The following is an 11,315-nucleotide window of genomic DNA, read 5'->3' as shown; positions in this document are numbered from 1 at the left end:
TTTTCCATAAGCACGTATGACTATATTCGGAATACATGCCTACATTACATTGATGAATTGGAGCTAGTTCTGTGTCACCCTATGTTATCACTATTACATGAGGAATCGCATCCGACATAATTATCCATCACTGGTCCATTGCCTACGAGCTTTTCATATATTGTGCTTCGCTTATTTACTTTTCCGTTGCTACTGTTACAATCACTACAATACTGCTATCATTACTACCTTTACCTTTACCACTTTTTAGCATTACTATCATACTACTTTGCTACTAAATACCTTGCTACAGATACTAAGTTATCCAGGTGTGGTTGAATTGACAACTCAACTTCTAATACTTAAGAATATTCTTTCGCTCCCCTTGTGTCGAATCAATAAATTTGGGTTGAATACGCTACCCTCGAAAGCTGTTGTGATCCCCTACACTTGTGGGTTATCAAGACTAATTTCTGGCACCGTTGCCGGGGAGCATAGCTCTATTCTTTGAGTCACTTGGGATTTATATCTGCTGAGCACTATGAAGAACTTGAAAGATCAAAGAATTAAAATTTACCCCTCAACTACGAGGGGAGGTAAGGAACTGCCATCTAGCTCTGCACTAGATTCTCCTTCTGTTATGAATAAGCTTGTGACACCTAAACCTGCTACTGCTATGAATTCTGATATGTCGCATGTTATTGATGATGCCACTTCTGCCATGCATGATACTTATGATGAAACTACTTCTATGCCTGTGTGATTAGGTGAATTTCTTGATGAACAACTTACTAGGGCTATGGAGAATGAAATTATTGACAATGAAATTATTGATGAAAGTGATGATGAAGGTTCTCCTCCCAATTATGAATTGCCTGTTGTTCCTGAGAGTTATGTTATGGATGAAGAAGCTGCTAGAGCTATTTTTGCTTGCAAGGATAGATATGATCTTAAGAAGTTATTAGCTAAATTGAAGCAGCAATCCCTTAATGCTAGAATGAAACCTGACCCTGATTTTGCTACTTCACCTATCTGTGTTACTGATAAGGACTATGAATTCTCTGTTGATCCTGAGATTATTACTTCAGTTGAATCTGATCCTTTCTATGGCACTGAATCTGAAACTGTTGTGGCACATCTTACCAAGTTAAATGATATAGCCACCCTGTTTACTAGTGATGAGAAGTCTCGCTATTATTACATCCTTAAGATATTTCCGTTCACATTAAAGGGTGATGCTAAAACTTGGTTTAATTCTCTTGATCCTGGTTGTGTGCGTAGTCCCCAGTATATGATTTATTACTTCTCTGCTAAATATTTGCATGCTCATAAGAAACAAGCTGCCTTGCTGGAAATATATAATTTTGTGCAAATCAAAGAAGAGAGTCTCCCACAAGCTTGGGGGAGGCTTCTCCGATTACTTAATGCTTTACCTGATAATCCTCTTAAAAAATGAAATACTTGATATCTTCTATAATGGACTAACCGATGCTTCCAAGGACCACTTGGATAGTTGTGATGGTTGTGTTTTTAGGGAAAGAACAGTCAACCAAGCTGAATTGCTATTGAATAATATGTTGACAAATGAAAATAATTGGACTCTTCCTGAGCCAATCCCTGAGACAATTCCTGAACCAATTGAGCCAACTCCTGAGCCTATTCCTAAACCTACTCCGAAGAAGAGAGGTGTTTCATTTTTCAGTCCTAAAGATATGCAAGAGGAAAGAAATCAATGAAAGAAAAAGGCATTAAAGCTGAAGACGTTAAGAATTTACCTCCTATTGAAGAAATACAAGGTCTTAATATACCGCCTGTTGAAGAAACATATTGTCTTGATAACCCGACACAGGTAGTAAAGGTAAATTCTCTCTATAGATATGACAAAGTTGAAATTCCGTCTACTAGACTTGCTAGCCAGTGCTTAGATGAGTTTGATGACTATGGATAAAAAAGCAAATTTCAATGATTATGTTAGTAGACAGTTGAAAAATAATGCTTATATGATTGGACGCTTGAGTGATTATATGTATAGAGTTAAGGGTGAACTTGAACTCACTAGTAAACATGCTTCTATGGTTACCACTCAAGCTGAACAAGTACTTAAGGCTCAGAATGAATTGCTAGATGAATTAAATAATAAACATGATTTTGCTGTTAGAGTGGCTACTAGAACAGGCAAAATGACCCAGGAACCTTTGTATCCTGAAGGCCACCCTAAGAGGATTGAACAGAATAATAATCTAGATGCTCTTAGTTCTTCTAAGAAGAAGAAAAATAAAAATGACAGTACTTTGCATGCTTCTAGTGAACCCAATGTAGAAACACCTGAGAATCCTAATAATACTTCTATCTCTGATGCTGAAACACAATCCGGAGATGAACATGAGCCTAATGATAATGCTAATAATGATGGTCATGTAGATGCTCAACCTAGTAATAACAATGATATAGAAATTGAACCTGCTGTTGGTCTTGATAACCCATAATCAAGAAACCAACATTATGATAAGAGAGATTTTGTTGCTAGGAAACATGGTAGGGAAAGAGAACCATGGGTTCAGAAACCCATGCCCTTTCCTCCTAAACCATCCAAGACAAAGGATGATGAGGACTTTGAGTGTTTTGCTGAAATGATTAGACCTAGTTTCCTACACATGCGCTTAACTGATATGCTTAAAACAAACCCTTATGCTAAATACATGAAAGGTATCATCACTAATAAAAGGAAAATACCTGAAGCTGAAATCTCCACCATGCTTGCTAACTACACCTTTAAGGCTGGAATACCTAAGAAACTTGGTGATCCCGGAGTACCAACTATACCATGCTCCATAAAAAGAAATTATGTTAAAATTGCTTTATGTGATTTAGGAGCCGGTGTTAGTGTTATGCCTCTTTCCTTGTATCGTAGACTTGAATTAAGTAAGTTGACACCCACTGAGATATCCTTGCAAATGGCCGATAAATCAACTGCTATACCTGTCGGCATTTGTGAGGACATGCCTGTTGTTGTTGCGAATGTTACTATCTTAACAGACTTCGTCATTCTTGATATTCCTGAGGACGACAGTATGTCGATTATCCTCGATAGACCCTTTTTAAATAATGCAGGTGCTGTTATTGATTGCAACAAAGGAAATGTCACCTTTAATGTTAATGGAAATGAGCATACGATACATTTTCCGAGGAAACAACCTCAAGTTCAGAGCATAAATTCTATTGGGAAAATTCCATCAATTATTATTGGAGGTTTTGAATTTCCTCTTCCTACTGCAAAGAAAAAGTATGATATTCTTATTATTGGGGATTTTCATATCCCCGTTGAGGAAACCTAGTGTCACTTCGAAATTTCTCCATCTTTATGCGATTCGGAATGAGTTTGTTAACAAGACTTGATCAACCTTGTTAGTGGATTCATTTTGAGGATCATGAGATGGATGAAGCTAGAAGGCACAACCTTCTGTACCCTCTCTTTACTTTCTGTTACTTAGAATAAATAAAGTAGAAATAAAATATGTTATCTGTTTTCCGAATTATCCATGCAATAAAAATATCCCGAAAATAAAAGTGCTCCAAATGCCCTTCAAATTTAGTATGATTTTTTACTGATTATTTAAGGATTTTAGGCACTGAAAACACTGCAGGGGGTCTGCCACCTGGCCACGAGGGTGGAGGGCGCCCTGTCGTGGTTCTAAGTCTAACAGTAGTGTAGGGGGGTACTAAGGGAGAGGCAAGATCCTTGCTATGGAGTAGTTGTACACGCACGAGTTTTACGAGTTCAGGCCCTTCTCGGAGGAAGTAACAGCCCTACGTCTCGGTGCCCGAAGGCGGTCGACTGGATTATATGCGTGTGAGTTACAGGGGTGCGAACCCTTTACACTGAGGAGGGGGGTGGCTTATATAGAGTTTGCCAGACCCCTCCAGCCCTCAGTTATGCAGGGTTTAAAGTACATTAAGACAGTGGGTTACTAGTAACGCCCACATAAAGTGCTATGAAGACCCTTAAGGCTACTTAATGACAGACTGTTACCCGCAGAGTGACTTGAGATCTCTGGCCGTCAAGTGATTAGCTTCATGGTCGAGTGATTAGCTTCATGGTCGAGTGTTCTCGAGTTTGTCGAGTCGAACACCTCTAGGTCGACTAACAGGTGGTTTCTTCTAGAGATGTCTTTGGGTAGGGTGGTTTAGACAGGTCCATGACCCTACCCTAGGTACATAGCTCCATCATTAGCCCCCGAATGGATCGAGGTTGAGTGGGGAAGGAGTTGAGAATTCTTCCGACCCATTTCTTGTGCTATGAGTATGTCTTGTCTTGGATCAATGAACTTTAGGTGACGGCATCAACTTCTTTTTCAGTCGCCTTGATCCATTCTTTATATCTGTCGAGTGAAGTTTTCGCTTGGAGAGCTCCGAGTGACAGAGCAGAGGAGATCTTCCGCCTGACGAGTTGTTCTGCAACCCGCGGATTTTGTGGGATTCGAATTTTGGGAAGTGCGCGGGACGGGGCGAGACCGCAGCAATCGGACGGGATAAGGCAGGGACGCCTCGATCTCCGCGCCACCTTTTTCGCCATGTATCGTGCGCACGACTGTTGCGGGATTTGGCAGGATTGTCCGGGCCTACATGTCAGCCACTCGAAAGCAGCTTTATATAAAGCGCCGGACGGGGGTTTTTGAACAGTACGCCTTCATTCCCCCCTCTCTTCTCCGGATTTCTCCGCCGCGCTCGCCTCTGCCCTAGCGCCGCTGCTTTGTGCATGCTTCACCGGCGACAATGGTGAAGGAGAAGACGGCGTCTTTGGAGCGGGCAAAGAAGGTGACGGCGAAGGCGAAGGGAAGAGCAACCAGTCGGGGCGGATCCTCGTCGCGGGCCGGTTTGCCGCAGGGCTGGATCCAGGACGACTGGATCCGCTCGACCATCCGCCAGAAGGATCTTGACGACCTGGCCGATGAGGGGCTAATCTCTCATGGATCGGCGAGGCTCTCGGGGAAGGAGTGGCATCCGCAGCCTCAGGAGGGTGAGTGTGTCCTCTTAGCCACTCACGTTGACCGTGGGTTTTCTTTGCCACCCCACCCTTTCTTTCGGGGATTTCTGAACTTCTTTGGGGCACAGTTCCACCACTTCACCCCCAACTCTATCGTGTATCTCGCTGCCTTCGTATCTTTGTGTGAGAATTTCTTGGGTTGCCGGCCGCATTGGGGCCTTTTCAAACACATCTTCACCTGTCGCTCCCAAATGGTAAAAAAGGCCAATCCAAGTGACGAGAGAACCCAAGTGATCCAGATGTGTGGGGGTCTTGGAGTCCAAATGAGGGGTAAGAGTGCCTTTCCGGCCATGGTCCTTCCTGAGTCAGTCCGAGGGTGGCAGTCGACCTGGTTCTACTGACAAGACCAGCTGACGCCAGGGCAGTCAACTGGGCTCCCTCCTTTCTCCATGGATCGGGTGAGCAAGCCGTCCTCTCTGAAGGTTGTCCCGAAGGAGAAGGCTCAGGTTAAGGTGTTGGTCGAGCGTGTAGTCCAACTTATCCGTGACGGGGTGACTCGCATGGATCTTCTGGAGGTTTTCCTTCGTCAACACATTCAACCGCTTCAGTATAGAGATCACCCGATGTGGATGTATTCTGGCACTGAAGACACCACTCGGGTCCACTCGGAGGAGGTCGAGGATGCCACACTGGAGAGGTGGATGACTACCATCACAGGGAACAAGGACAACCCCCGAGGAGCCAGGAGGTTCCCTCAACTCGACCAATCATACGTGCCAGACAAGGTCCGATTCTGTTTCTCCGACTGTGATCCTACTTCTTTCATTCTGTTTTGCTAGAGTTCGGTTGACTGACTGTTGTCTTGTTTGTTGTCTTCCAAGAAACTACCGTTATGTACTCGATGCCCAACGGGGCGCAAAAACAGATCGAAGAGGAGGAGGGGAGTGGAGGTGAAAGTCAGGAGGAGTGGCAATCCGATGGTGAGGAGGATGAAGAAGACGACGGTACTGGTGAGGAGGAGGAGGAGGAAGAGGAGGAGGAAGTCGACCCTCCCCGCACTGAAAGGCGATCCAAGAGCTCGCCCATGACCCCGCAGTCGAGCGTGGCAAAGCAACTGTGCCCGTTGGGCAGTCGATGAAACGCCCTCAGACGACCTCTCTGGCGCCGACTGAGAAAGCGTCTAAGCAACCTCGAGCGACGTCATCAAAGCCGACAAAGGCCCTGCCGAAGATGAAGATGGTGATTCCCACTATTTCTGGGTAATAGCAGAATTTATGTTTTCTCGTTTGGCATGAATAAGCTCTTGGTCGACTCGTTGGCTAACCGACTGATTGCTGGAATCTGCAGTGCTGCTACCTCTGAGACCTCAGTCAGGAACGAGAATCAAGAAATGGAAGATGCTCCCACCTTCAACCTTGGTACGGTCTCTGTCGTTTTGCTTTTGGTCGATTGGATCTTCATCTTTAACCTTGAATCCTTCTTGTAGCTCCACCTCATGTCATTGATCTCCCTGATGATGATGATGAGGAGCCACTGAGGCAGAGTAGGAACAAGAAGGCGCCTGCTGGCAAGACTGCTCAGGTTGTATCAGCACCTGAGACACTGGTTTCGGAGGGATGCAACGTCACTTGGGCTACCGTGTCTTTTGCTGTGCCGCTGACGAGTGCTCGCCCTTCGTCGTCGAGTGCTGATCCGCCTTCTCTTTTCGCCACGCACCACGTCCCAGAGGACCAAGCAAGCGCTGCTAAGGAAGCTATACGCCAAGCAGGGGTCATGATGGAACAGCTGAAGGCGATCCGAGACTCCAGCCAAGCAGCTTACGATGCCAGCTCAGCTCTTCAGAGCAATGTCCAGGTTAGTTGAACACCGCTTGTTCTGTTAGGATATGCAATCTGAAGATTTCCTTTCCTAAGATCTTTGAATCTGTACACCCATTGGGTGTGTCGATTGATTTTTTTTAACTTTTTGAACTGGTGGGGGACGCTGAGTGCACCCACTGGGTGTAGTCCCCGGGACTATGGTCGACTGCTGGCAGTCGACCGTGGTCTGTGTATTTTGAATTTCCTCATTCCAACTTCGGTGGTCGGTCTGGATAAACCATGTCAAACGGAATCTTGGAACCGGTGGGGGCACGCTGAGTGCACCCACTGGGTGTAGTCCCCGAGACTACGGTGGACTGCTGGCAGTCGACTGTAGTCTGAAGGTCCTGTTTTTTTTAGTAGATCGTGATGAGACCATGACTGACTGCTGGCAGCTAGCTATGGTTTTGGAACCACAATCTCTTTGTTCCTTTTGGTCGACTGATCGGATTAAGTCGATAAAAACAGTGGTGGCACGCTGAGTGCACCCACTGGGTGTAGTCCCTGAGACTACTGTTGAATATTTTGATTCGACTGTAGTCTTAGAAATGCTACGGTTTTTCTCTTAGTTACTCGGAAGTAACATCTCATTGATATCTGTCAACTGACTCTTTGCAGAAATCTTGCGAACTTGTGGCTCGTTACACTGAGTTGGAAAAGAAACATATCCAGCTCGAACTTGACTTGAAACTTTTTCAGGAGAACTTTCAGAAGGCGAAGGACGAGGCAAAAGGTACGATTGGTGAGAACTTGACGACTGTTTCCATCCTTCTGCACATTATTGATTCTGACCTCCTTGTTATTTTGCAGAAAAAACGAAGGAGGCTCTGAAGAAGAAGGACCAGGAACTTGCTGAAGCGCAAAAGGTGGCTCTGGACAAAATGAAGCTTGCGGAAGAGAAGCTGGCTTCAGTCGGCAAACTTGAAGAAGAGAATGCCAACCCGAAAGCTGCTCTCGACGCGGCCAACAAGGAAGTCAGCCGTCTGAAGAACGACAAGATTGCTTTGGGTGACAAGGCTAGTGAACTGGCGGGGAAGAAGAATGATCTGGAAGCTTATCTAGGAGGGCTCGCCAAGAAGTTGTTCCTCATGCTCGAAGGTAACCTTTCTCACTCGACTGACTTGTCACCGTTGATTTGTCGCGGAACTGCTGGTTTATGTTTGACTTGTGTGTACAGAATTCTGCCAAAATTTCGAGGAGGAGACCAGTCGAGTGGAGACATGCCTGGATCCCATCAACTCTCCTGTGAAGGATGACGCTGCCATGAACGTGCTCCGACTGGAGTCACGAGTCGCTGGTGTGGTTGACTATCTTGCTCGACTGAAGGTTGCAGCGTCGCGAATCGACACGACACTCTGGCCAGGGGAGACGCTTCAGAACGACCTCGAGTCTTTGATGACTCGACTGAATGAAGTCCCAAGCCGAGTGCAAGAGTGGAAGAAGTCTTCTGCCAGCTGCGGTGCTGATGTAGCTCTGTCTTTAGTCCGTGTTCACTGCAAAGATGCACGAGAGGAAAAGCTGGCGTCCCTCAAGGTGGCCAATACTAAGAAGCATGACTTCCAATCCTTCATGGAGACATTCATTGCTGCTGCCACTCGGATTGCTGATGGAATCGACCTGGACGAGTTTGTCGCGCCTTCCAGTCCTCCACCGGAGGAGTAAAAAACTTCTATGCTTGATGCCTTAAATTTGCCTCGGAATGCCGAGTGGTTTTTGTAACCGATAAACTTTAACAGGCTCGATGCCTGAGCACTTCTGGATCCATAGGATGCTATCTGAACTTGGGTTTGTGGTTGAATATGTTTGCATTTGTCTTCGAACGAACATAGTTCTTCGCTCGGAATATATTTTGGTGCTTGGGACGTACTCTTGCAGGTTGGAGCATAGATCGCAGTTGACTTGCGTCCTTGCGTCCCAGGATGAAGCGCACATTGTATTTGTGCCGAAGCTCGAAGGAGAAGGTAGCAGTCGACCTGCACCTCGTCGTCCTTGCAGAGCGCACATTGTATTTGTGCCGAAGCTCGGAGGAGAAGGTAACAATCGACCTGCACCTCGTCGTCCTTGCGGGTCGGAACAATTTTCGTACTTAGGCGAGTGCTGGACTGCAGCTAAGCCTCCGAGTGAGAGGCAGACTCACCAATCGGTAGGATTTCGAACACTTAGGCGAGTACTGGACTGCAGCTAAGCCCCCGAGTGAGAGGCAGACTCACCACTCGGTAGGATTTTCAACACTTAGGCGAGCACTGGACTGCAGCTAAGCCTCCGAGTGAGAGACGGATTCACCACTCGGTAGGATTTTCAACACTTAGGCGAGCACTGGACTGCAGCTAAGCCTCCGAGTGAGAGGCGGATTCACCACTCGGTAGGATTTCAAATGCTTGGGCGAGTACTGGTCTGGAGCTAAGACTCCGAGTGGGAGGTTTGCTCTCCACTCGGTAGGATTTTTAAACGCTTAGGCGAGTACTGGACTACAGCTAAGCCCCCGAGTGAGAGGCAGACTCACCACTCGGTAGGATTTCAAATACTTAGGCGAGTACTGGACTGCAGCTAAGCCTCCGAGTGAGAGGCAGACTCACCACTCGGTAGGATTTCAAATACTTAGGCATGTACTGGACCGCAGCTAAGCCCCCGAGTGGGAGGTTTGCTCTCCACTCGGTAGGATTTTTATTACTTCTCATTGTGTTTGTGCCGTAACTCGAAGGAGAAGGTTGCAGTCGACCTGCACCTCGTCGTCCTTGCGGATCGGAATGAATTTCATACTTAGGTGAGTACTAGACTGCAGCTAAGCCCCCGAGTGGGAGGTTTGCTCTCCACTCGGTAGGATTTCAAACACTTAGGCGAGTACTGGACTGCAGCTAAGCCCCCGAGTGGGAGGTTTGCTCTCCACTCGGTAGGATTTCGAACACTTAGGCGAGTACTGGACTGCAGCTAAGCCTCCGAGTGGGAGGTTTGCTCTCCACTTGGTAGGATTTCAAACACTTAGGCGAAACGGATTCGCAGCTAAGCCCCCGAGTGGGAGGTTTGCTCTCCACTCGGTAGGATTTCAAACACTTAGGCGAAATGGATTCGCAGCTAAGTCTCCGAGTGAGAGGCTTGCTCGTCACTCGGCAGGATTTTTTTTACAAACTTAGGCGAAACGGATTTGCAGCTAAGCCACCCACTGGGGGATTTCTTACATAAGCAAAAGCAGCAACAATTAATGGGAAAATTATAACACTTTTGTCTTTGATAAATAAACTACATGAGTACTTTTATGACATCTCATCCGAGTGAGTACTTAAGTGGAAAAGGGGCGGAGCAGATCCGCATTCCAAGCTCGTGGCTCGTCAATCTGGCGATCGACGTTGTAAAGACGGTATGCTCCGTTGTGGAGAACTTTGGTGACGATGAAGGGGCCTTCCCAAGTAGGGGCGAGTTTGTGTGGCTTCTGTTTGTCCACTCGGAGGACCAAGTCTCCTTCTTGGAAGGCTCGACTCTTCACATTTCTGGCGTAGAATAGACGCAAGTCTTGCTGATAGATGGTCGATCGGATCATGGCCATCTCTCTTTCTTCTTCCAGAAGGTCGACTGCATCCTGCCTGGCTTGCTCTGCTTCGACTTCAGAGTAGAGCTCGACTCGCGGTGCATTGTGAAGCAGGTCACTTGGCAGAACCGCTTCGGCTCCATACACCAAAAAGAATGGAGTTCTCCCAGTCGACCGATTTGGAGTAGTCCTCAACCCCCAAAGAACTGATGGAAGTTCGTCGACCCATGCGCCTGCTGCGTGCTTGAGATCATGCATCAACCAGGGTTTCAGTCCTTTGAGAATTAGGCCGTTTGCTCTTTCTGCTTGTCCATTCGACTGGGGGTGGGCGACTGAAGCGTAGTCGACTCGCGTGCCTTGAGAAGCGCAGAAGGCTTTGAATTGGTCGGAATAGAAGTTTGACCCATTATCGGTGATGATGCTATGCGGAACTCCATATCTGAATATCAATTCTCTGATGAAGCTGATGGCAGTGCCAGCATCAAGATTTTTAATAGGCTTGGCTTCGATCCACTTGGTGAACTTGTTGACTGCCACCAGTACATGGGTGAAGCCGCTCCTGCCAGTTCTCAACGGCCCAACCATATCTAACCCCCAAACAACGAGAAGCCAGACGATTGGAATGGTCTTCAAGACTGAGGTGGGCTTGTGCGACATATTGGAGTAGAACTGACATCCTTCACACTTGTCGACTATCTCTTTTGACATTTCATTTGCTCTGGGCCAGTAAAAACCCGCTCGGTATGCTTTAGCCACGATAGTCCGAGAGGACGCATGATGGCCACAAGTCCCCGAGTGGATGTCGTTGAGAATTATCCGACCCTCTTCCGGCGTTATGCATTTCTGACTGTCTCCAGTCGCGCTATCTCTATACAACTGTCCCTTCATGACAGTAAAGGCCTTGGATCGACGGACGATCTGTCGAGCCTCTTCTTCGTTCTCTGGGAGCTCTTTCCTTAGGATATATGCG

This window comes from Triticum aestivum, chromosome 1B (genome assembly GCF_018294505.1).
Source record: "Triticum aestivum cultivar Chinese Spring chromosome 1B, IWGSC CS RefSeq v2.1, whole genome shotgun sequence".
Taxonomy (NCBI): Eukaryota; Viridiplantae; Streptophyta; class Magnoliopsida; order Poales; family Poaceae; genus Triticum; species Triticum aestivum.
This window is presented reverse-complemented; position numbering follows the sequence as displayed.